The sequence below is a fragment of the Callithrix jacchus genome, chromosome 3 (assembly GCF_049354715.1).
Source record: "Callithrix jacchus isolate 240 chromosome 3, calJac240_pri, whole genome shotgun sequence".
Lineage (NCBI taxonomy): Eukaryota > Metazoa > Chordata > Mammalia > Primates > Cebidae > Callithrix > Callithrix jacchus.
The window spans coordinates 54,632,946-54,659,593 of record NC_133504.1 but is presented as its reverse complement, the minus strand read 5'-3'; the positions used below and the strand labels follow the sequence as shown (position 1 = coordinate 54,659,593).

The following is a 26,648-nucleotide window of genomic DNA, read 5'->3' as shown; positions in this document are numbered from 1 at the left end:
GTGGCCAACATGGTGAAACTCCCTCTCTACTAAAAATACAAAAATTAGCCAGGTGTGGTGGCACACACCTGTAGTCCCAAATACTCGAGAGACTGAGGCAGGAGAATCGCCTGAACTCAGGAAGTGAAGGTTGCAGTGAACTGAGATAGTGCCACTGCAGCCACTGCACTTCAGCCTGGGTGACAGAGTGAAATAAATCAAATCAAAAATAAATAAATAAATAAATAAAAGGTGTTGTCAGGTATGGTTTTTTTAGCTTCAGTTTCTGCCAAAAGGACAATATACAAAACTACTTGATGAGTATGCATTGTTATTAAAAAGAAGAGCTAACTAAGCATGTCATTTTGGCTTTAATTATTAACTTTTATCTAAATCTCTACCCTTTAGCCAAGTTAATTTAAATCATCAGAATGCCTTTTTAAAATTATAGTGATAAATTGTCCAATATGCTTCTTGGTTAGATCTCTTATTCATTTCTGTAACCTTTTACCAACAACATTTTCATGAGGCTAATTTAACCAGTAATAATGAAGCTTCTTTGCTATTTTGGCCATGAAACATGCTAAATACCAAGCTAATAAATTCACAAGATGTAGAGTCTTTAACATTCTGTTAAATGCAGGAATAATGGATGGTGTACAAAAATGTGACTTGCTTTCAAATGGTTGTAACTGTCTTTGTTTTGTTCCAATGGGATTGCAATGTCGAATTGCTGCAATTTTCATCTGAGGTCTTTATAATTTGTGAACATTCATCTCACTCTCAACTTTTCCAAAGATTAGTATTCATGATGCAATTCATTGGAGAAAAAGTAATTAATCAATAGACAATAGAGTAAAAAATAATTCATGACGAAAGGGGACACAAAGAGAAGGCTGAAGATTGAGGAGGGAGTTGAATCCTCTGTTTGCTCTCAAATGGCAGGATGTACAAGCTCAGGCAAAAGCCACAACCACTAAATCAAACAAGTAATTCCAAAAGGTTGATATATTCAAGTCTAGGAGAATCTGAGCAACTAGGCTGAATCTGAGATAGACGGCAAGTATAATGTATCAAGTTTCTATGTAAAGTTTCAGTTTTGCTTTCAATAGACAGCTATAATAAAAACATGAGCTAATCATTCTTATTTAATACTAACAGATGCACCATAGGACTACAATTTGTACTATCTCTAAATCATCACCAGAAAGCATAATTAAAGAAGGGATGACAAGGAAGGTAAAAGAGTGGTAGTGAAGACCCTGACTACATTCTGGGATGCTGGGGGTGGTGTACATTTCCCTGCCTAAGATAAGTTTGGCAAAATATTCTCAGAAAAGTTTAGAATTACGTGAGGAGTGTTTTGATACAAGCTGTGAGGACTCCATAACTTTTGTTAAAAATTAATTGCACTCTTCCATTATGCCACGATTTATATAGAGAAGCATACTGATGAACCTGTTTGTTCTAGGAGGTGACAGTAAAAACGGTACACATTCAGAAAAGGACAAGCAACTAGCATATGTCTCTCTGCATTGAGAAGAGTTCTAATGTAGGAGAATTATACGATAAAAGTGTAATAAACCAGACAGAGTAATGAAAACATTGCAAAATAAAATAGGGCAGAGTAAGACAGTCACTGCATTTTTTTGAAAAAGAAAGAAATTAATGGGCACATTAATTTCCTTAAAATAGAGAAGTATATTTGTACATTAAAATAGATAAAGATAGAAGATAACTTGGTACATGAAAATTGGTACACTTTCCAATCTGGAAGGCTAGGGCTAGTTATTCATAATCACATTTTAATTTGTCACTCAGTGTTCAAAAACTTCCTAGATTAAAAACTTTGCTTGGCATCTCAATCCAAATTCTCCAGGAAATACAGTCTGACATCAAGCAATGCTAGGTCAACCACAACAGGGTTAAAAGAAGAAGTGATACAGGAAAGAGAAGAAAGTAGCCACAAGGTGGTACATGACTGAGCTAGGCAGAACTTCACAAGAAAACATGGCGGGTTATTTGGTCATGTGAAACAAATCTGAAGAAGTCATTTAGAACCTTTACACCTTGAAACAGTTTTTTAACAGTCAGAGAGAGGGACATTTATATGTCAGTTGCTTGTCATACTCTGTATTTCACTGATAAAGATTCATTGTACAGGTCACTAAGTCCTCTGCCTTTATGATTTTATAATATGTCCCTTTGGGTAGCCACTGTCTCTAATGGAGACATAACTTTCCTGGGTGTGTCCCTATATGACAGTTGCCACAACTACTGTGAATCCTTCCAAGGTGGTTGCTACTGGGGACATGCTGACACCTGGTCTTCACCTTGAGAAAGGCTGATATAGCTAATGATGTTAAGAGATAAGGCGACAGTTATCTGGGGCTCACCATTGAGCAAGTGGTCCAAAACGTGAAGAGATGTTAGGATTGAGCCAATGTAGAAAGGCAGACAAATGGCCCAGAACAGACAACCCCACGTACAGCTCAGATGTACTTGCACCATCTGCTGCTATCCCAATAGCATCAATACAAGGCCCGTCATATCTTTCCCAAGAGAAGAATTTAAGTATAATCCTTTGGAGTAATGGCAAGCTGCAATTCCCCGGAGACTTAAAGGAGTGGGAGTAAATCCAGCCGCAATATCCAATGCCCCAACTAGTCCTTAAGGTCTTGATTGATATTCATCACCTATCTCCTTTACCACTAATCCCAGACTTTCCCTCATACTCTCCCAGCATTTCAGGATTTCAGCATTTCAGCTCTGAGTTGATGTTGAGTAGGGTGTTGCAGACCTAAATCCTGGTGAATTAAGCCCTTTGTCTTCCTTCTCCTTTGGAGTCTTTCCCAATTTCTCCTTCCCATCAGGGCATGGAGTACTTTCAAGTTCCAGACATATTTTTTCTTGTTCAGATTTTGTGGCAATAGCCCTATCTCCTCATGGTGGTGAGCATGGTAATCTCATACCGTCTGTGTTGGTCTATTGTCATGAGGAACACATAGTAACCAGATCACATGTAGAACCAATCACAGCTTCCACTGAAAGAACAGCACTGCTCCCCTGCCTCCACCACGAGAACTAGGATTCTAACTGGCCAAGAATAAGGTTTTAGGAAAAGGTAGTATAAATACTATCAGTGGGTCACTGCTATTGATCACAGGAAGGGTCTACCTTTAGTCCCAGAACTGTGAGCCCCAGGTATGATAAATACAGCATTCTATATCAGCAATTGGTTTGGTGTATTTCCCAATCTTAGAGGGCAGTACCCCAATTCTAAGGTGCTTCCTCATGCTGGTGCCTTGGCTGAGCTTTTCAGAATTAATATTATTCCACTGTTCCATCAGGCTGTGGCTGTTGGGTGATAAAACATACTGTGACCATAAGTTCACTGTTGTGTCTTCTTTGATACAGCAGCAAATGTCCCTTAGTAGAAGCAATATTATGTGGGGCATTATATCACTGGATTAAGAAGTCTTAGGCTATTAGATGCAGGTGCCAGTGAAGGCACTATGAGAGGAAAGGCAAACACACATACAGACCATTATTCACCCACTTAGGACAAATTGCTGCCCGCTCCAAGGTGGAGAGGATCCAGCTTAATTTGCCTGCCACCCCACAGGTGCTGGGTCACTATGACACCCTGGAGGAATCGTATCATCTCAGTGGCTCATTGTCAGTCTGTTTCTGGCATTTAATAGTTAGAAGTGACAATAGCTGTATTAGCTTTGGAAAGGGAGAGCATGTCCTGGGACCATGCATAGTCCCTGTCTCTATCACCAAGGTCTAAATCCAGCCACAATAGATCATTATCTTTATGGGTCTATTGCACGAACTCTGGAGTAACTGAGAAAGGAGGCGGGCTCATATCCACCGGACAGGTGATGACATCCACCTGGTAGTAGAGAGCTTCCTCTGCAGTGCTGATTGTTTGATAGGCATGATTTTGACTGTGCTCATTCCTACAGGCCCATCCATATGCCTCTTGCTTATACTCCTTGTATCTGATTTTCTAGTCTTATTTCTTCCAGGCCCATCAGGTTATTAACTCTGCCAAAGCTCAATATACATCTGTCCTTCAGGTCACCTCCCTCTCTAAATGAAGGGAATGACAAGTACACTGTTTGCTGATCTTCCCACTGGGAAAATGTCCTTCATTGTTCACATTAAAGTCCACCCAACATGTCAGGCTGACCCATTTTTATACCAGTGCAAGTACTTTCCTCCTCTATGAGTTAGTCATAGGGAACTCCTGAGGGTTTTTGACAAAGAACCATCAGTGCAATAAGAGACAGATGATAGGAGACTCTGGGACTCCTCCTCATGATATATGGTCATACACTGTTGATCTGCTTGAACCCAAATATTTGAAGCTAATGGATCCAATGTTCCAAATGTATCTCTCCTATGTAACAATACATTATTTCTGTATCATACAGTCAGATAAATCCCACCAAGTTCACAATGGGAAGCTCTAGTCACAGAGTTCCTTTGCGTCCTATCATCAGGAGTTCAGTCTCTACTAGATCCTAGTATTACAACAGGAGCTATTTGTCAAATGAAAAGTCACGACCTGAGGCAGGAAGCACTAGTACATTCCAGAGCTCTAGAAGTCTGTACTAACACTTTCCTATTTGCTTTGCCTGAAGACTGCAGATAGCAGAGTTGTTTCTCACCACAGACACTTTCGGGCTCATTGGCTCTCCTTGGTCACCCCAGGATTTGTAATATAGTCTGGCTTTTGGGAATGTCCTTCTTGAATGAGCCCCATTTGTCACACTCTGCTGTTTAACTCAATGGCTTAACATATATTTATTAAGCAGTTGATTAGCGGCTGGTTAAGTACTACATAAAAGCTCTTAATGATATGTGAATGATAAATATAGTTCAAAGCACATCAATTTGTTTTCTTTATTATTATTATTTTTTAGATGAGGTCTCGCTCTGCTGCCTGGGCTGGAGTGCTGTGGTATGATCTTAGCTCACTGCAACCTCCACCTCCCAGGTTCCAGCTACTCTCCTGCCTCAGCCTCCCAAGTATCTTGGACTACAGGTACCTACCACCATGCTCGGCTAATTTTTGTATTTTTAGTAGAGACAGTGTTTTACCATGTTAGTCAGGCTGGTCTAGAACTCCTGATCTCGTGATCCACCCCTGTCGGCCTTCCAAAGTGCTGGGATTATAGACATAAGCCACTGCGCCTGGCCCAGGACATCAACTCTTTATTTGCATAGATGAAAAAGACCTTCGTTGTGTATGTACACATATGTATTATATTACTTACTTTCCTCATTGTCGTTGTACCACAATATGTTAGAGGAATGGCAACCGCAGATGCCAGTTTAAACCTGTTATTTCACTGTAATTATTAATACCTACATTTATTCCCAGAATATTTATACTAGATTGTCTAAGTTACAGGATATCAGAATTCATATAAGAATCATAAACTCCCAGGATGGTATGACTGGAAGGAAGCTCGGAGAATAACCTGAAAACTCCTGTTTCACAGAAGGAGAAGCTAAGGTAAAACTGCTTTTTTTCCCAGAGTCACTTGAATACCATAAAGCTTTTAGACTGTAATCCCCAAGCCCACTGTTCCCTTACCTCATATTGTTCTTTACTGTAGACAAAGAAACACAAGACAAACAGCAACAAAAATCAAAACAAATGGCGAACAAACAGAGTGTACTTAACGAATGCATGTTGTGAGTGGGATTTAGAACCTGGGCTACTGACGTACGTACAGAACTACATGTGTAAACTTTCATGTGCTTTAAAAACTAAGCCTGAACAAAAGACAAATTATTATTTCGATTTTTAAACTCCTGGATCTTTTTGTTTAAATGGCATGCCTACCAGTTATATTGACTATATTTTCTAAAATATATTCAAGAGCATAATGGTGTCCAGCATTATAAGACCCAAAGATACCAGCACCCTGTGGTCCAGTCTCTGCATGTTGCTTCATTGATATAAGAAGCAATCTGGCATTAATGTTATAATTAAACAGTTGCATACCATTACAAAGCCTTTGGCATGAATGGCAAAGGAGGTTAGCTACATAAATGCATTTTTTAACCCACAGAAAAATAGGTTTTCGAATGTCCCTTTCCTATCTGTAAACATTCTCATTTTACACACAGTCACAACAGCTTCTACTTTCAAAAGCTCTCTCTTCCAATCGCTACTTGCAACAACAAAGTAATTCTTCTTGGAAAATCCACCCTCTTGCTAAACACATACAGTCTCATGAATTCATTGTTTTACTCTCACTAGAGTTCTATCTCTAAAACAAATCTTCTAACCTGTCTCTAGCTTCTCCCAGTCCTCCAAGAGTCCAAGAGGTTGACACAAGAAGTTAGGGAGAAAAGATTGAATAATAAAATATTAACAAACTTAGGTCTTTTACACATTAAACACTTTTTGGGACTTACTACCATCTGCTCCATTTCCCTTTGCTGACTACAAAAATAAAAGGCACATCATACAAAATAAATCTCCAAAGGAGACATAGTTGCTCAGGCCTTTTCAGAAAACATCTAGTGGTCTGTAGATCCTGCCATTCCAATGGCAAAGTATGACATTCTTGATACTTGATGAAATATTCATACAGATCTCTGGAAATAACCCTATGAAGTACTTTTTGTCTATATGCCTTATTTTATCTTACTGTGTTTAAATATTTCAAAAACACATGCTTTTTATTTGCAGTGAAAGTGCAAGTTCCTGGAAGTCATTACATCCTCTGAACCTTCCACAGTGTAGAACACCCTGCTAATTATATGACATGTTTAAAACACAAACGATTTAAAAAGAGGAAGAGAAAATGAGATTAAAAACCAAAACAAAACAACTCTGTGAAGAACAAAGAGAACTAATTAAACACAGAGTGAATCAAAGAACTGGGAGAAAACTATCCAAACCTGCTTTAATTCTGTTACATATAATGCATAAAATATTGGCAGGAATATTAAACAGGATAAGTGGTCTTTAAACTTTATTCCCTATATCTCTGGGGCTGGTGTGGCTATAGGGACCCAGAGAGTGTTGGACAAATTAGGACAAGTAAATGAATAGGCCTCAGGTTGTTTCCCTACTGTACCCACCCAGCAGCTCCAACTGTATTTCTTTAATTTATATTGGAATTCTCTGTACAATTCTGTTTGGAAAATAAAAGTTAATGGGGGAGGGGAAAAGAAGGCAGCTTAAGATCACCAAAATAGAAAACTGTAGCTCCATTTAAAGCTTTTATTTAAAATACAGCATTAAAGCCCAGTGGGGATATATTCAAGGAGGGATTTCCAACATGGGGCAAATGTGTTTGAAGCCTGTGAGTGACAGAGACTAGATTTATCATCTTTTTGTCTGACCGCAGTCTCCTACCCATGGGAAGTATCCGATATAAGCTTGTTGACTGAATAAATAATATTTGCTTGCATATTTTTGTTCTTATAATTTCCTAAAATTTAAGATAAAGTCAAAATATAGACTAACCCTAAAATAGAGTGCTAAGCTCTGCCAAGTTTCAATGGAGAAATGAGACACTCTTCAGTTCTGTAACATTGTATGACCTAGGTCTGTAATCCTAGATTAAGCAAGTCTTCCTTAGGGGTAGAGAAAGATTTGAAAAATTTATCTTCATATGGCATTGGGTACTCTGATAGTTAATCATATGTGTCAACTTGGTTGTGACCACAGGGTGCCCAGATATTTGGCCAAACATTGTTCTGAGTGTTTCTATGAGGACGTTTTTTGAGGGGGATTAACGTTTGAATTGGTAAGCTCAATAAGGCCTATTGTCCTCTCTAATTTGGGGTGGACCTAATTCAATCAGATGGAGGCCTGAGTAGAATCAGAGGTTGACTCTACCCCCAAGTAAGAGAAGATTCTCTTGCCTGACTGCTTTCAAACTGAGACTTTGCTTTCTTCCTACCTTTGGACTCAGACCAACACACTGGCTGTTCCAGAGTCTCAAGCCTGCTGACCTTTGGACTGGAATCATACCATTGGCTCTGGTGGATATCCAGCTGCCTATCCACCCTTCAAATCTTGGGACTTGTCAGCTTGAATAATGATGTGAGCCAACTCTTTCTAATAAATTTGTGTGTGTGTGTGTGTGTGTGTGTGTGCGCATTCCATTCTATTTCTCTATGGAACCCTGACCCATACTAACTATGCTGAGATTCCATCACACTGATTTCTCTCTGATTAGTGCATAAGAAGCTGGGAGTCAGGCCAGTTGGTGGTGGTGGGAGGGAAATGAAAGGAAATCATCTATAGTTTAGGCTCTTCCATACCCTGTTATCCCTCCTACCACATTTTACAAATACTCTCCTGACTTGTTCAAAAGAAAAATGACTACAGAGGATGTTCAACTTGTCTAAGGGACATGAACAAGAAATCTCTCAAGTTCTGAGGCCAACATTCTATGTGCAAACACCTATGATAAAAATCTCTCTAGTTTTGTGGCCAACATTCTACATTCAAGCACCTACGATGCTGGAAATATGAACCTCGATGTATAAATTCAAAAATGTCAAAAGTTATGGAAGGTAGTCATTGTAATAATGAGTACCTGAGAATAATGGTTAATGCATTTACAGCAAAGTAGTAAGACAAAATAGCCTGATAAAAATATATATAGCAAAGGATATAGCCCAGTATGAGAGATATAAAAATGTTATTTGAGACTGTTATAATTTAATAGAAATATTTTTCTACAAGCTCTATAATAACATTTTTAAAAAATATAAATAGCTATAGAATTTAAATAAAGCATTTTGGTAGTTATTACACAGTAGAACTACACATAGTATGCATGGATGAAAAGATTAACAGCCAAGATGCTTTCATTCATTAAACAAAATTAGACCTTAAATCAAACTTAAAAGAAGTCATAAAAAATTTATTCACTAGCAAAAAAATTAAATACTAAATAGTCAGTGAAGAATAGACCATATAAATGACGGGCGGGTGGCTTCAATTTCATAAAGTGGTTGGGTGACACCATAAAACTGAGCAAAGTTCAACTAGATGTCAGGTTTCACAGTATATTCAGTCCACAATTTGAAATGTCTGTGCTTTAACCCATATATGGATAAAAACTGCATCCATAAATCACAGGCTTATTTTTAAAAATACATTCTTATATATGACAGCTTGGTTAATGTTGCAAGCCATGAGCCACTATTTCAGTGAAAAACAACTGAATATTCCAAGTGGTCATTCACTCCAATTTTCATTTGAAGTTAAAATAATTGCTTATTGTACTATACACACAATAAAGCCTCAAGTTACAGACAAAGACTGAGAGTTGGAACACAGTTATTATGGGATTTAGTTGAAATCACAAAATCTGTTTGTATCTGATAAATAGCCATATTCTATAATGTAATTTTAGGTAAATGCATTAGGAAAAAAAGTGAAGAACAATAAGTATGTCTTGTTCCAGACTAAAAATCTATTTTCTGTTCTTGATAAAGTTAAATTCGTATTTATTTACTTCTAAATAACATCTGGTTTACCCTTAATAGTTTGCTTTAAAGTTATGAAACATGGCCAGCATTTATTTTTTAGTATTTTAAAGCTCAGTGCTCCACTTACTGTCTAAAGCAGTGGTAGTTGCATTGTGTGAAGGTTTCTCACAAATCCACATATGTTCATTTTGTGCCTTTTCATTCTAAGTAGCCGTGGAAATAATGAAATGTACTTAAAAAGCTGTTAAAACAAGAAAGTGTGCTGGCACTCTCATCACCTTTTAATTATTCTTGCCCCTAATTTCAGAAATAGAGAACATTTCTAGACACCATCCCTTTAAATTCCTCTACCCCTGGACTTGGATGGAGGATGCTGCCTAGTTTCATAGGTAGAAGGAATTCAGCAGGCTCCACTGGATATTCTATATTACATTTGTTTGGTTAGTGGACATCATAAGATTTTCCAGATGTCATTCCTTTTGATAATGAGGGTTACTTTTGCATAGAAAATATCTCTTTCTTTGATTTCACAACAATGCTCTAAGATCATTGCCCCAGAGTTGCACTAAACAAAACAAGAAATCCAGTAATACTATGTATATTTCAAATGTTCAATGCCACATGACTATCCTATGGGATGGCACAGTACAGAACATTTCTATCATTACAGAATGTTCTTTTGGAAAATACCAGTCTAGACAAATGACTGAGAAGTGAAGTGACTTGGTTGATGCCACATTGCCAGTAAATGGTAGATTCAGGACATTTACTCAGTTCTTAGGAATTCAAATCCTATTTTCTTTTTTATTTAAATTCTTTGGGGAGTCCAGTTTCTCCTATGAAAGTGTCCTTGAATAGAAGGACAAGATCAGAAGCTCCCACCTGAGGAACTCATCTGAATGTAACTTTTTTTTTTTTTTTTTTTTTTTTGTTTTGTTTTGTTTTGTTTTTTGAGACGGAGTTTCGCTCTTGTTACCCAGGCTGGAGTGCAATGGCGCAATCTCGGCTCACCGCAACCTCCGCCTCCTGGGTTCAGGCAATTCTCCTGCCTCAGCCTCCCGAGTAGCTGGGATTACAGGCACGCGCCACCATGCCCAGCTAATTTTTTGTAATTTTTAGTAGAGACGGGGTTTCACCATGTTGACCAGGATGGTCTCGATCTGTTGACCTTGTGATCCACCCGCCTCGGCCTCCCAAAGCTGAATGTAACTTTTTTCTGAATATAGCTCAACTGAGCTGGTTCAAATATTTTCTTTGAATATACATTGGACAGACAGTCTTGGCTATAGCTACTGGTGGAAAGCCAACCAACACAAAATGATTTTTATTTACTTTCTATTTACTTAACATTTACTTACATAGTGCTTATTCTATGTGAGTTACTATTCTGAACACTTCACAAATATTCACCCATTTGCCATTCATAACAATTCATTGGAATAGGTACAATTATTATCATTCTCATTTTAGAAATGTGAAGTTAATCAGAGAAGTTAAGCAATTCACTCATGGGTTATCCACTTAGTGAGTGGCAGAGCTGGCCTTAATTTCAGGCAGTTTGGCTTTTGGAGCCTGCTAAAGTTTGCTAAGACTGTCATAACAAAATATCAAGGACTTGGTGGCTCAAACAACAGAAGTTTATTTTCACAGAGTTCGAGGGGCTACGAGTACAAGATCAAGGTATTAGCAGGCTTGGTTTCTTCTGCAGCCCCTCACATTGGCTTGCAGATGGCAACATTCTTCACTATAGTCATACCATGTCTTTCCTCTGTGTACATACAATGCCTGTTGTTTCCCTGCGTATCCAAATTTCCTCCTCTATGAACATGGATCAGATTGGATTACAGCCCATCCTAATGGCCTCTCTTTAAAGGCCCTGTCTCCAGTACAGTCACATTCTGTAGTACTGGGGCTAGGGCTTCAAGATTTGAATTTGGCAGGGGCAAGGAACAATTCAGCTCAAAAGAGAGCTCATGCTTTAAACTACTCTGCTATGTGGACTCTCTGTTAGAAACATAACACAATCCCTCTCCCACTAGAAACCTTAGCAGAGAACATATATCTTGACATCACCAATCAGAGAAAAACACCCAAACAAACACCAAATTTTTATCTTGTCCGTAAGGACAGAGTAGAAAGTTTGATGTCAGCCTTTTCGTTTTTCACATTAAATTCCGATGAGCCATAAGGAAGGAGTTTTTTTTTTTTTGATGTTGCTATAGATCTTTTTTAATCACAGATGCCACTGCTATTTACCCTAGATTAGCCTTGTTCAAGAGAATTCTTCACGATGTTTGAAATTTTCTATATCTGTGCTACGTAGTGTGTTAGCTATTAGCCACATGTATTTATTTGGTACTTGAAATGTAGCGTGAGTGACTGAGGAATGAAATGTTTTATTTAATTTTTAAAAATTTAAATACATTTAGTCACATGTGGCAAATGACTATGGTATGGGATAGTTTGGTTCTAGATGATTCAACTAAGAGTCAATGAGGTCTTTTTCTTCTAAACCTGGTGCTTACCCACTATTTCTTTTTTTTTTTTTGAGATGGAGTCTCGCTCTGTCACCCCAGCTGAAGTACAATGACGTGACCTTGGCTCACTGCAACCTCCACCTACTGGGCTCAAGCCATTCTCCTGTGTCACCCTTCCAGTAGCTGGAATTACAGGCAGATGCCATGATGCCCAGGTAAATTTGGTATTTTTAGTAGAGACAGGGTTTCACCATGTTGGCCAGGCTGGTCTCAAACTCCTGACCTCAAGTTACCCACCCTCCTCTTCCTCCCAAAATGTTGGGATTATAGGCCTGAGTCACCATGCCCGGACCTTACCCAACATTTTTTACATCAATGAATTATATTTACCTATTCAGTTATGTAGGTCAGATGCTTGAGGCATCTTTGACATTTAACTTCTAAATGTAATCCATCACCAAGTCCTGTTGATTTAGTTCCTTACAAAGCTGAAATTTATGTACACAACCACCCTGGTCTAAGCCACCATCATCATAAGCTTAGGCACCCATAGTATCTCCTACCTTGTTTTTCCCTCCACACTCTTCTCCCACTTTCTAAATGCAGTCATGTTGCCCTTTGCTAACAATCTCAACTGTTCTTGGGAAAAATATTATATTATTGAATGCTTATTCTATGTTAGGTATTGCGCTACATTACAGGAATAATACAAATAACAAAACTGAGTTCTTTTTATGCTGCTCATATTTCTGTTGCTGAGTATTACTCTGAAATCAGTGTCTCAGCTCCAAACACACCAGCTTTCTGGACAGACAGCATGCCCTGTCTGCTTTTCTCACCACTGGAAATCCATGGCATAGTATAGTGAACATATCTATGAAGTGTGCTAGGTTTTTAACCAGAAACGACTAATATAAATCACAGACTTAGATTTGTACCTGAGACAGAACCAACTTTCTGCTGAAATACGATAGAATATCATAGTAGCTCTGATAGATTGTTTTACCATGTATAAGGTCCTTTACATAAATGTTCAGCATGGTTTCCACATAGTAAAGGCATATGAATCTGTGAACCAGATGTTTTTCACCAATAGTTTATTTTATACCTCACAATAGCCATGCACATATAGTATTTAGGCCCTTTTTTACAGCTGAGGAAACTGAAGATCACAATGGCTAGGTAAATTGGGCCATATCATATAGCTATTAAGTGGCTTTAGGGCAGTCAGCTTTCAAACCCAGGGCTGTTCCGCACATGTGCGTATGCACACACACATGTGCGTGTGTGCGCACACACATATATACACACACACACACACTATAGTCTTAAGTGCTAGATTCTGTTGATCACTCAATTACTACAGTAGCTCTGCAAGACAAATGATAGTGCTATAGCCAAAAATAAAATAAAAATTGGGAAATTGAGAGATTAGTGTTCTATAAATGTTAACTATGTACCAAGTAGTAGATATATATTTTTGAACGAGGTTTATATTTGTTCTAATTCAGTGCTTTTGCCATTTCCACACACGTTTCCCTACTCCATTCACTTGAAATAGAAAAACCTTGGCACAATTGAAAAACTGTGCTTCTGAATGAGTTTTGCCTTATTTTTTCCTGCAGGGATATTTTAATACCCAAACAGAGAAACAAAACACATATTTCTATCACCAGCTTGGTGATACTAAGTACGCTACAGGACCTCTCGTTAAGTGATACCAAGAATCCATAACAATGAACTTAATGGCACACAGCATCTGCCCTCAGTACTAGAGTTGGTAGGGCAAACATACTTTACATGATGGGTATCATACCACATGCTATTCTAATTGTGTATCAACTTTGCATAAAGAAGAATGAACAGAAAAACAATATTAATCAGGTATGAGTCCATGGTAGAGCCCTGATATGATATTTCTTACTAAGTTTTTTGGATCCTTAGTACTTTGTTCTCAGGGAGGGCAAGCAAGACAGAGAAACAGACACAGAAAACTAGAAAAACATCTATGAGGTTTATCTGATATATATGAGATGAAACAGAGTAGCTGCTTTCTATTGCTTTTCCTACTAATGTTTCCTTAAAGTCAGTAAAGATTTTCACTGTGCCTTTGTTTTACCCAAGTATTCAAATGTCAAAAGACATCCCAAAAGGTATGTGCTTCAGCCATGCCAAAAATAATCAAGGCACAAGGTGAGGCTGGAGATATAGACATAAGATCATGCCTACCTTGTAGGCCAAGTGAAAGGGAATCCTTGTCTGGTGATGAAAATATTTTGAAAAAGTACACAAATTAAATCTTAGAATGTCAAATCATGCAAAATGGACAGTCTGAGTGACTATGTAATATAATCCTACTATCTTTTGCATAATGAAGATGTTTTTGGTATAGAATTCACCTAAATAAATCTGACTTTAATTTAGAGTTTTTAATATATACTATTAATATTTTTAAAAGGTATTCTTGCTGTGCTATCATTTTGAAATAAATGAACCAGTGTTTACATCATAGTCAAAAAATGTTTTAAGATAAGATGTAGAGTCAGAAAATAAAATATCAACATGGTGCTCTCTTTCTTCCACCATAATTACTCCATAATAAACCAGCTGCCATTTCCCCATCTCTCAATTATGCTAGATCAAAGAAGTTGGTTTTTGATAGCTAATCCCCTATGGATCATGATTATGGAATAATTTATTAAACTTATCAAAAAGATGTTATATTGATTACTTTAGAGCTAATATTAATAACTTTACTGCTTAGAAAACCAATTCTACATTCTATGAAAACATTTAAGTAAATATGTAGAATGTGCCTCTTTAACGTATTTCCTTGTGAGCAACTGGGATTTCAAAGCTGGGATTTTAAAGACTCTTACTGGCCATCTTCATATGTATTAATATAAAATGCTCAAAATATAGATTTAGGCCATAGATATCTATATAGATATATTTATCATTTTTATAAATATAGAATACAGAATATTTGAAGTATTTAGCAATAAACAAAATATACATGCATATCACTGAAAAAAATATTTTATCACCATGAATCTGTAATATTTGCAAACTGTGATACCCAAGATAAGGCATGTGTATTCTCTCAAAGAAGTGGTTCATAAAACATTGTATTGAAAGTTTATATGTCCCAAACTCTACTGTATTTTTTATACTAAAGTGATGGCTAATATTAAGTGTCAACTTGATTGGAGTAAAAGATGCAAAATAGTGTTTCTAGGTGTATCTGGGTTTTTTTGGGTGTAGCTGGAAGAGATTAACTTTTGAGTCAGTGGACTGGGAGAGGAAGGCCCACCCTCAGGAACACCCACCCATAATGTAGGTGGGCACCATGCAACCACCTGCCAAAGTGGCTAGAAAAAGCAGGCAGAGGAAGGCAGAAGAAACTACTGAGTTTCTGAGTCTTCAAGCCTTCATCTTTCTCCTGTGCTGGATGTTTCCTGCTCTTGAACATCAGACTTTATGTTCTTTGGTTTTTAACACTTGGACTTACACCAGTGCTTTTCCAGGGGCTCTCCAGCCTTTGGCCACAGACTGAAGATGGCACTGTCAGCTTCCTTACTTTTGAGGTTCTGGGGCTTGGACTGAACCATGACAGACTTCCTTGCTTCTCATTTTGCAGACAGTCTATCATGGGAGTTCACATTGTGATGTGAGTCAATTCTCCTTAATAAACTCCCTTTCATATATATATATCCTATTATTTCTGTCCCTCTAGAGAACCCTGACTAATACACACATACTAAATTACATGTGTGTGTGTGCATATATATATGTATATGCACACACACATATATGTATGTATGTATACATTTTATATGCAATTTAAGAATGACTTTAAGTTGATTGTTTGGAATATTCTTATCTTTCGTCTATAAAGTCCTTGTATTATATGCTAGAAAGTTCTTCCCACCTCACTTCCCATTTATTGAGTTCATGATGAAAATTATATATAGGAATGAAACGGGGCAGGAGAAAAATATAACATAAATCAAATTAATCTCCTGGGAACTTTCATTGGTTATAAGGTTCATTTCCACTGAAATATTTCTAGATGTTACTTTAAAACATTTTGTGCTCATGATAGATTTCAAACACTATTTTAGACCTAGGAATTTATACTTTTTTGATAAAGCCAATATTTTGTGGCTACCATACTCTCATCTGAACATATAGAGGTGCACATGATATAACTAAACATTTGTAGCTGTCATGAAGCTTATGTTATGCATGTATTATTATTTTATCTATTAACTAACATATTTCAATGAGGCTGAACACAGCAAACCTTTGAAATAGTACAAAATTTGAAGAAAATACTCAACATAAACAAAATATATGGCAACATTAAAACATACTGTAAAAATTTTACTGGTAGTAGTTTGGCAAGACCTATATAACTTGTCTGCACTCAACCAGAGATTGAAGGACTGTAAAACCTGAAGCACTATGAATACAAATAAACACACTCATATATAAACACATACACACAGACCTTAAATGCATATAGAATCTCTATGCTGTTTTCAACACATTACTCCCTTTCTTCCACCATAATTACTCCATAATAAACCAGCTGCCATTTCCCCCATCTCTCAAGTATGCTGGATCAAAGAGATTTGTTTTTGATAGCTAACCACTTACATATCATGATTATGGAATAATTTATCAAACTTCTCAAAAAGAAGATGTTGGATTGAGTACTTTAGAGCTAATATTATTTGCCCCGTCTTCCCTTCCCAACAGATAATTCCAGTATAGTTCTTAAAAGGTTAAATATCAAAGCTGTATCCAGACAACTCCAACTCTAAATTTGTATTTTATAACATTTTCAGTCAGATTTTGTGAGCCTGCAACATGAGTCATGAACTCTAGAGAGAAGAGTAAACTCATAGACAGACAAACAATAAGTAGATGTTTGGATTATGATATAAAAGAAATAATGTGGTTTAATAAGAGCACTGGGAACTGCAAATGCAAAAATTAAATGGGCTTGGGATAAACTTTGGAATTAGAATGATCAGAAATTAATACTTAAAGTAGAACATGGTTAAATGTGGTTACATCAAAACAAAATGACATGTTCTACACTCCTGCGCTGAACTGTTGGGTAGGCAGAGGGTAGTATTATAGACTTAGATGGGAACTAATTGTGGAAGAATGATATTGAAAGGAAAGAGATGAGTTAAGCTTTAGACATGTTGAGTTGGAGCTAACTGCAAGACAAACAAAAAGAAACATTTAGTAGGTGGTTGTGTAGTGGTTTATCTAGAGCTCAGAATACAAGTGAGAGTTGCATGATTCGGAAAACAATAGCATGTAGGTAATGATGAACTTCATGGCAATGGATGCAACTGATTACAAAGTGCAAATAGAGTGGGAGAGCTGGGGTGCTTAGAACTAAGCATGAAAAACACCAATCTGTAAGAGACGGATAGAAAAAGAGTCTACTCTGGAGACACAGAAGGCATAGCAAGGAAAGTCATCTTACTACCAGGAGAATGTGCAGCCACAGCATCTGATGGAAGATTGTTTCCAAGAAGCAGTTGAATGCTCCTGAGATGCCAAAAATATGAAGAGTAAAGACTGCATATTGGGTTTAATGACAAAGCTGTCATTGTGAGATTTTTTTTATATAGCCCTTTTAACCACTGACAGTAAAAGTAACAAAAAAAGAGATGAAGAAAGAACATTAAGAATATGTTATATGATGAAAATGATAATTTTAAGTTAATAAAAGTTATTACAGCTCTTTATATATCAGATATAGAATGCAATGTATTTTCATCTATTCATGAAAAATTTGAAACAATTAGGCCAGGCACAGTGGCTCACACCTGTAATCCTGGTACTTTGGGAGGTTGAGGCAGGCGGATCACTTGAGATCAGGAGTTCAAGACCAGCCTGGCCAACAACATAAAACCCTGTCTCTACTATAAGTAGAAAAAAATTAGCTGAGCATGGTGATGGGCACCTGAAATCCCAACTACCCAGGAGGCTGAGGCAGCAGAATTGCTTGAACCCGGGAGCTGGAGGTTGCAGTAAGCTGAGATCAAGCTACTGCATTCCAGCCTGGGTGACAAAGGAAAATCTCTCTCTAAAAAAATAAAAATAAACAGTATGTTTCAAGAAAAACTAAATATAAAAACAATATATTAAAAAATTTTAAACCAAGGGTAAAAAATAAATTCTAACATCTTCTAAAAGAAAATTTTCTGAATAACATTTGGTCAAGGATGGAATAAAACTAAAATTAAAGACTTTCAAAAATCCTACAAATGGAAACATGCACGTCAATGTTTGTTTATGTAATCTAAAATCTACCCATCACAAATTCATAGTTTTTAAATAGTCTCTTCATTTCAACAGACATAATAGAAATAAAAACAACATGTAATTCATGCAAGAAGTCTGTATTTTAAAAAAGAAAGAAGATAATAAAAATAAATACAGAATTGATTGAGATAACACGAAATGTGGTATTGGTACATCCATAAGAATTCTGTTTCTAAAAGATCAATACAAATAAAATATAATACCCTTTATAAAAAATATGCAAAATCTATAGGAACAAAACTATAAAAGTGCATTGTATATAGAAAAGAAGCCTTGAGCAGACCATACTCTTAAATGTAAAAAATGAATATTCCAAAGTTATCAGTTCTCTTTTTTTTGTGACAGAGTCTCACTTTGTTGTCCAGACTGGAGTGCAATAGTGTGATCTTGGCTCACTCCAACCTTTGCCTCCTGGGTTCAAGCAATTCTTCAGCTTCAGCCTACTGAGTAGCTGGAATTACAGGTGCATGCCATCATGCCTGGCTAATTTTTGTATTTTTAGTAAGGATGGGGTTTCACCGTTTTAGCCAGGCTGGTCTCAAACTCCTGACCTCATGATCTGCCTGCCTCAGCCTCCCAAAATGCTAGGATTACAGGCGTGAGGCACCATGCCCAACCCTCAGTTCTTTTAAAAGTAATTTTGTTGTTGTCACTGTTTAATTTTCTTAATTACTTTGGTGAAGAGAGTGAGGAGACATGAAAATTTGGTAGTATCATAAGGAGGTGAGAAAGAAGTGAAAATGGACTCAATGAAATGTTCTTTTATAACATGTTAACTAATAAATTTCAAATAACAAACATGTTTACTGCTTAATATTGAACTGATCTCAGAATAAAGTCAAATTATCTAAGTGCAATGGAAAAAATACACATGCAATTTTATAATAAAAATAAAAATTTAAATATGCAATTGGACAATATTTGAAAAATACAGTCATGAAATATGTACTGAATATATACTAAATATATAAGAAGCTCTTGTAAATCAAAAGGAAAAATATGAATATCCCAGTTTCCACATAGGCATTTATGTATATTTTTGTGGATATCTGTAATAAATAGATAGACAAATGTTCAACCACAGGTAATCAAAAAATATAAGTTTAAAAAGTATGGAGTTTAAGTTTTGCCTATATAATTGATAGAGGTGAAATTGACATAAACTTTTTGGAGGCAAACTGAAAACATAAAACCAAGGCCCTAAAATACATATATACTTTGTCTCAGTAATTATTGTAATTAAATGTAAAGAGCACTGAAGATGTGTATGAATATGTATTTATAAGGTTTTCTACATTAAAATTATTTATATAATATGTATAGTATATATTGATGTATAATAGAAATTTAAGCAACAATTTATATTTTCCTCATGGAGCAGTTCCATGACAGAATATCATATCACCATTTCAAACCATACTGTAGGGAACCATTTGTGAAGGATGTTAAAATAGACATGATACATGGGGCAAAATAAATTTACAAAATGAAGCATAGTATGATTTTCAATAAAGCATTTACGTTCCTATATAGAATATACAGAACTACTAATACATGAACTACATAAGGCCTTGACAATGGGGCCTTATTCAACATGATAGATAAGTCATGCTGTGGTTCTGATAGTGGAAGATGATAGGTAGATTGCCCTGCTTCCCACATGGCCAGTGAATGTTGTACAGGAAATCTAAATGATCATACACCTCCCACTCAAGGCTTATGGAAGGCCTGAAAATGCCAGTGTTTTAATAGAGGCATATGATCAGGAGGACCAAACAACTCTCAAGTGTAGGCACTTCAAGATCAGATAGATGCAAGGAAGTACCAATAGAGATGCCAGAATATCACCCAAAAGCCAGATTAAGCTAATGGCATCTCCATGGTTATCGGTCACCCTGTAATAGAAACCACTAGGTATCCAAAGGATACTGTAAGAAATCAAGAATCCCTTTTTCCTGATGCTATGAAGACACAGTAAGCTGACTTCATTTACCCATATATTTTTGGGGGGTAGGGAAGAAGGAAAGTAAAATTCTAAATGACTGCTAATTTTTCTAAAAAGATAGAGTCATCCAAACTTTTATAGCAAGGCTGAGGGGAAGCTACATTTTGAATAGACTTTGATATTTAAATGAAAAGTAAGCTATTTAAACTAGAAGAAACCAAGGTACCACTAATAGCAAGTCTAAATAACCTAGGCTACTTGTAAGGGTTAGTATATTCATTTTATTTTTCTGTGAAACAAGTTAGCACTCTAAATCCACCACCAAGAAATAGCCATTGTTCATGTGTTAGTATACTTCTAGTCTTTTTTATGTATTAAGTTAAAATAAAATATTTTTAACTGATCAGTAGCCTACAGTTTTATTTGACACTATATAAAGATTCACAGATGTATGTATAATATAACTCAGATGTGCAGGAAAAGTTAAGCATGATACCAGAGAGTGACGTCACAGGAAACAAACCTTTCCCCACGGCAGTAAGGCTCATCAAGACGACAGTAGATGTAGAAAATAAAAACAAAATTGTCTTTCTTGGTGTGGATTTGGAGTGATTTCATTTTTCTCTTTCATAAATTTTCTATATTTTTACTATTTTGCATAGTAAGCATGTATTATTTTCATGGTAAAAACTCGGTATATATTTTATGTATCTGTAGCTGTGGCTGTAGGAGCAAAGAATCAGAAAATTACCAAGCCCCGATATGAGCCTTTCTTCACAGCAGTAAACAACTTGAGTGAAATCGAACTTTTCCTCCTTGTAAATTTTTAGGAACAAAACCATAATATTAAAAATGTATAGTGTTATGAGAACACTTCACTGCCAATTCAAAAACTGCTATGTATCAAACTTGAACTCAGAAGGTGTTAATGCTTAGGCCAATTGAAGGGAGCCCCCAAAGGATTTAAAGTCTATCACAACCCTGAGACTTTGTGTACCTACCATCTCAAATTTAATAAAAACCGTTCATGTCGAGTCCAAATGTCACACTAACTGCGAGACTGAGACTCATAGCAACTGTGTTTTTAGATAGCAGCTGCAGGTAAGACAGACCCTGTGTGCAAGTGATGGAAAAGTAGCTGCTGCGCCGTTATGTCCCTGCCAACATTTCCACTCAATGTCAGGACTGACTGCAAAGAATAACCTCCTCCATTTTCCTCAGTTACACATATGTGTATGCGTTACACAGATCAGCAAACAGTGCACATACATGATTCCTGCAAACAAGACTCACACTGACTTACGCTTTCAGATATACACCAATTTTAGATGTGTGAAAGTGAATAATATAATGTTATGAGTGAGATTTCATTCTCACTGATTTTAAAAAAATTATGAAACCACAAATAATACCTTGTTTTTAAGACACAGTTTGACTACATATATATATAGAGAGAGATTATCTTATATAACATTTCCTTAATTCTATTCCTCAGCTGCTATACTCCTTTACAAGTAAATCTATAATACAAATTTAAGAAATCTTTTTCTTTGAGTTGAAAAACTGATACCATAGCAGGCTTTTAAATTCTCCATTTTCCACTCCCTTGGAAAAGTAGAGATGGTTATATAAGAAAATACTCAAGTAGTTGTCTAAACATTTCTACAGAGAGATGGCAACAGATCAACTCATAATTGTTTAGTGTATTCATCAGCTTATACATAAATGTTTCATATTGGAGTGAAAAAAAGAGGTAAAGTGTCAATTTATTATGAAAAAAGCATAAGATTTTTAAAAGCCAGACTTCATAGCAGTCAAGGACCGACTGTGGTTGCAAATTCATCTTGATAATTAAAAAGAATGGCCTGCTTTTGTCAATAAACTTTTATTGAAACACCTACAATTAATCATGCAGATGTTGTCTATGAGCACTTTGTATTACACTGGCAGAGCTAAGTAGTAAAGACATAGATCATATGCCTTGAAAAGACAAAAATATTTACCATCTTGCCTTTTAAAAAAAAGTTTTTACTCACTCCTGATGTAGGGCATAACTGAGTTACACTGTATTAATTTTTAGTTAAAATCATATATTTTACACATATATATTTACTGTGTATGACTAGGCTTAGCTTTATTGCTCTTCACAAATACTGCAGTTTTTGTTTGTTTTTTACAAATTGAAGATTTGTGGCAATCCTTCATGAAGCTCTACCGGCTCCATTTTTCCAATAGCACATGCTTACTTTCTGTCTCTGTCTCACATTTTGGAATTGTTGCAATGTTTCCAATGTTTTCATTCTTATGTCTGTCAGTGATCTTTGATATTACTATTGTAATTGTTTTGGGGTGCCATGAACCATACCCAAAAGATGGTGAACTTAATCAATAAATATTTTGTGTGTTCAGACTGCTCCAACTGATCAGACATTCCATCATCTCTCTTCCTCTTTTCCTTCCGCTATTCCATGAAGCACAAAAATATAAAAGTTAGGCCAATCTATAATCCTACAATGGCCTCCTAGTGTTCAAAAAAAAAAAAGAGTTACATGTCTCTCACTTTAAATCAAAAGCTAGAAATGATTAAGCTTAGTGAGGAAACCATGTCAAGAGACAAGGAAGGCTAAAAGTTAGGCCTCATGTGCCAAACAGCCAAGCTGTGGGTGCAAATAAAAAGTTTTTGAAGGAAATTAAAATTGCCACTCCAGTGAACCCACAAATAATAAGAAAGCAAAACAGCCTTACTGCTGATGTAAAGAAAGTTTGAGGTTTCTGGATAGAAGATCAAACGAGCCACAACATTCCCTTAAGCCAAATTGTCATCCAGAGAAAAGTCCTAACTCTTCAGTTTTATAAAGGCTGAGAGAGGTGAGGAAACCAAACAAGAAAAGTTGAAGCTGATGGACATTGGTTCGTAAAATTTAAGGAAAGAAGCCGTCTTCTTAACGTAAAAGTACAAGGTGAAGCAGCAAGTGATGATGGAGGATCTGCAGCAAGTTATTCAGAAGATCTAGCTAAGATCAGTGCTAGAAAATTTACACCAATCTGTTACCCTGCAATGGCTTCTTAGTGACGTTAAGATCCATGATGACAGTGATAATCATTGATGAAGATATTCCATAACTGAACACACAATATCTCACAGGTGTGCATGCATGCGTGTGTGTGTGTGTGCATGCGTGCACGCGTGTGTGTGTGTGTATTCCCACAGGTCCTATGCAGAACAATATATGAATATATGAAAGGGACTTCGACACAATTTGTATCTGCTACTCATTGGTTTATTGCTCTTCACCAAAAAATGTCACAATTTAGTTAATATTTATGTTAAAATTTCAGAAAATATTTAGTTTCCATAGCAATGCAAATGACCATAATATAAAGTTTCTCAGTCAATACTTTTGTTTTTATAAAGAAAAAAAAACTAGCAAAATTTTTGCTTAATGATTCTTTCAGTTTGGATATCCAAGCATGTAAATGAATGATTTGCACTCTTTGCAAGTAGTGAAATATAAGGCACCTGTCATTTTCATTACACAAGGCAAGAATCTATCTAATTTGTGTGATTGGGAGGGAAGTTGGTACAAATAAAACACTTTCTGGGATCTGAGTAAAGTTAGTGAAAGAGGAACTGAGAAAAAAACTTCAGAGTAAAGTTTTGCGCTGGAGATTACACCAACCAAGAAAAATGCTTTCAAGTTCTTTTGCAGAACAATTTCCCATTCTTAACCTGCCTGATTTAATTTTCATATTATGGTATATTAATTTTATATCATAATTTAATTTTTATATTGTATTAAATTCTTATTGTATTAAAATTATAATTCTTAAACTATTTTCTCAGTCAGATAGCATATATCTTCAAGTAGGATTTTCAAGAACATTTTGTGCATGACAGTTTCTGAGCTCTTGCATATGCAAGTAGGTCTGACGTCATCCACAAAAAAATTATAACCTAACCCTATATAATAATGTAAAGTCACAGCCTTTTCTCTCAGAAATCAGTAGATACTGTTCCATTGGGTTCTACAGGGAAGTATAATGCTCGCCTGATTTTACCATGTGAAAGAGGAAACAAAACTGTAGACTCAGTAATCTTCCCAATGCTTTCTTTCAAGGTTTTGCACTAACTCTTCTTCCTCAAGAACACTTACAATTATTTAGTAATGTCCAGCCCTTTGTCTGGACATATATAACATCTTTTTCTCATCCATTTGAACTTTTTTTCACCTTTCTTTAGCATTTTTGAAGAGTGTATTATGTTTGTCTTCCACATTACAGACATGATTTCTTAGTGTTAAATCTTTTCTCCTGGCTCTGTGCATTTTATTTGGCCACTGCATTTTAAAATTTCATTATTTAGTCCATTACGCTTTTCTTCATGACCTTTTTTCTTAAGATGGTTCTCTTTGTACAGATTTCTCATTCTGTTTCACAATAATTGTATCTTCTTACACTCTACTGAGACAGCTGCCACTTTTTCTACAAGCTTTTCCTTTTACCGTTTTCAGCCTTCAAGATGAATTTTAAAACTCTCCTTTTTGTTATAAAATTTTAAATATTCATTGTTGAATATTTAAATAAATTCTAATGATGGGATATTTATACAGAAAATGTATTGGAGAAAGCCAAAGGTATACAGCCTGGTCATCACAGTTCCTGGTGAATTTTTGGAATCTATCGGTTTTTTTTTTTATATCATTTGTTTTTGTAGAATTAAAATGTAATTTTCTTCTTTGAACAATTCCAGTTTCTAATTTTATCTCTGGCAATGGCACTTCATATTGGGAGGCACCACCTATTTGTCTTTCCCAAAACTGCCCACCAGCCCCTTCCATGTGTTAGCAAATATTATGCTGTGAAGCATATGGAAATAACAAAAAGAGATACAGAGAAAGGCATAAAGAGAATGGGGTACGTGGATAATACTTGGATGTGTTAAAATAACGACAGTAATTACGGTGCTATGCCTACCAAAATTCAATAGCTTATTAGTGTCTTTCTCCTAATTCACTACTCATCTTTCTCCCATGGATTTGCTATCAATGAATGAAGACAGAGGGCTATTAGTGAGAATAGAGGTGGGCTTTGAAGACAGCACTGTGGAGGACTCAGAAGTAGCAGACAAGCAGTAGAAAGACAGCTGCTCATTAGTTTCTAGACTAAAGACAGAAGACAGAGGAGGGCACAAGACAGGTCTTTATCTTTACTCTCTCTTTTCCTAGCTTGTTGAATTTTTAAATAAAATGGTGTTAATGTTCCATCAACTAATATTTTCAACCCAAAAATATTAGGCTAAAATTAGTTATGATGTCAAATACTACATATAGTATAATAATACATGTTAATGAATTTTAGTGTTTTATGACGTCATTATTTTGTATTGTGTATGTCTTCATAGATATTTTATTTCATTTATATTATTTTTACTGATATATCATAGTTGTATATATTTTGGGAGTACTTGTGATATTTGGATACCTGCATATGTGTAAGTCAGGGTAACTAAGATATTCATCACTTCAAAAATTTATCTTTTGTGTGGTGAACATCGAAATTCTTCTCTTACAAGTATTTGCAATAAATTACTGGTAACTGTAATCATAAATTTAGTATTGGCTACGTTGAGTGCAGCTATTCTGGAGCTAGGGTAAGCCCTAGTCCTAAATTCTTAAGTCTGTTTCATCTGGCAACTCCTCTTCAGTGTTTCTTAGGTCCTACCTGGCATCTCATGCTTGTCTACTGAGAGTCTTTCCTTTTTCTACATAAAATTAGCCACTGTCTTCAACCCTTCCAGATGAAATGGTGATCATTACATGGCTCTACTGGGAGTGGTTCTTAGTGTCCAGTGATCTAGAACACAACCATGTTGAGGACGATGACTCTTATATGACTTCCCAAATCCAAATTCCTGTGGTTCTACTGTAATACATAAGCTTGCTTTATCCTTCCAGGTAATTTGTTTTGTCATCTATTGCCTAGTACTACTAGGTAGTACTAGGTGTCCTCATGGGCTTAGGTCAAAATAGAATCCCTGGGGACTTCAAAGTCTATCAAAGAGTATAATACTATTAAATAACTATGTACATTAATGTAAGAATAAGGCAGAAACCTAACTGCTATAAATTTCACACTCTGCTATAGGTTTCAGCAATTATAAAGTGTTAACTTTTTAAAAGTTGCTAATTTAATGAGATTTAGAAACTTAACAGTATTTTATAAAATGTAGCATTTAGCATTTTTAATGTTATTACAGGTGTGTTTAAAAGGCAGAGGAACACATTGATTAGTCATGGTCCAGAGTACTCTTATCAACAATCAGCTCTCAAATCCTTCTACCTTATTATAGCAACTGATTTAATCTTGTTGTACAATACTGTTCATTAGCATAGTATATATTATTCAGTCAT

General features: G+C 36.0%; 1 protein-coding gene across 23 annotated transcripts in view; it reads right to left on the bottom strand.

Moving 5' to 3' along the window:
* INPP4B (inositol polyphosphate-4-phosphatase type II B) overlaps positions 1–26,648 on the bottom strand; it is a 988,233-nt gene that overhangs the window by 193,767 nt on the left and 767,818 nt on the right. The window lies entirely within an intron of this gene.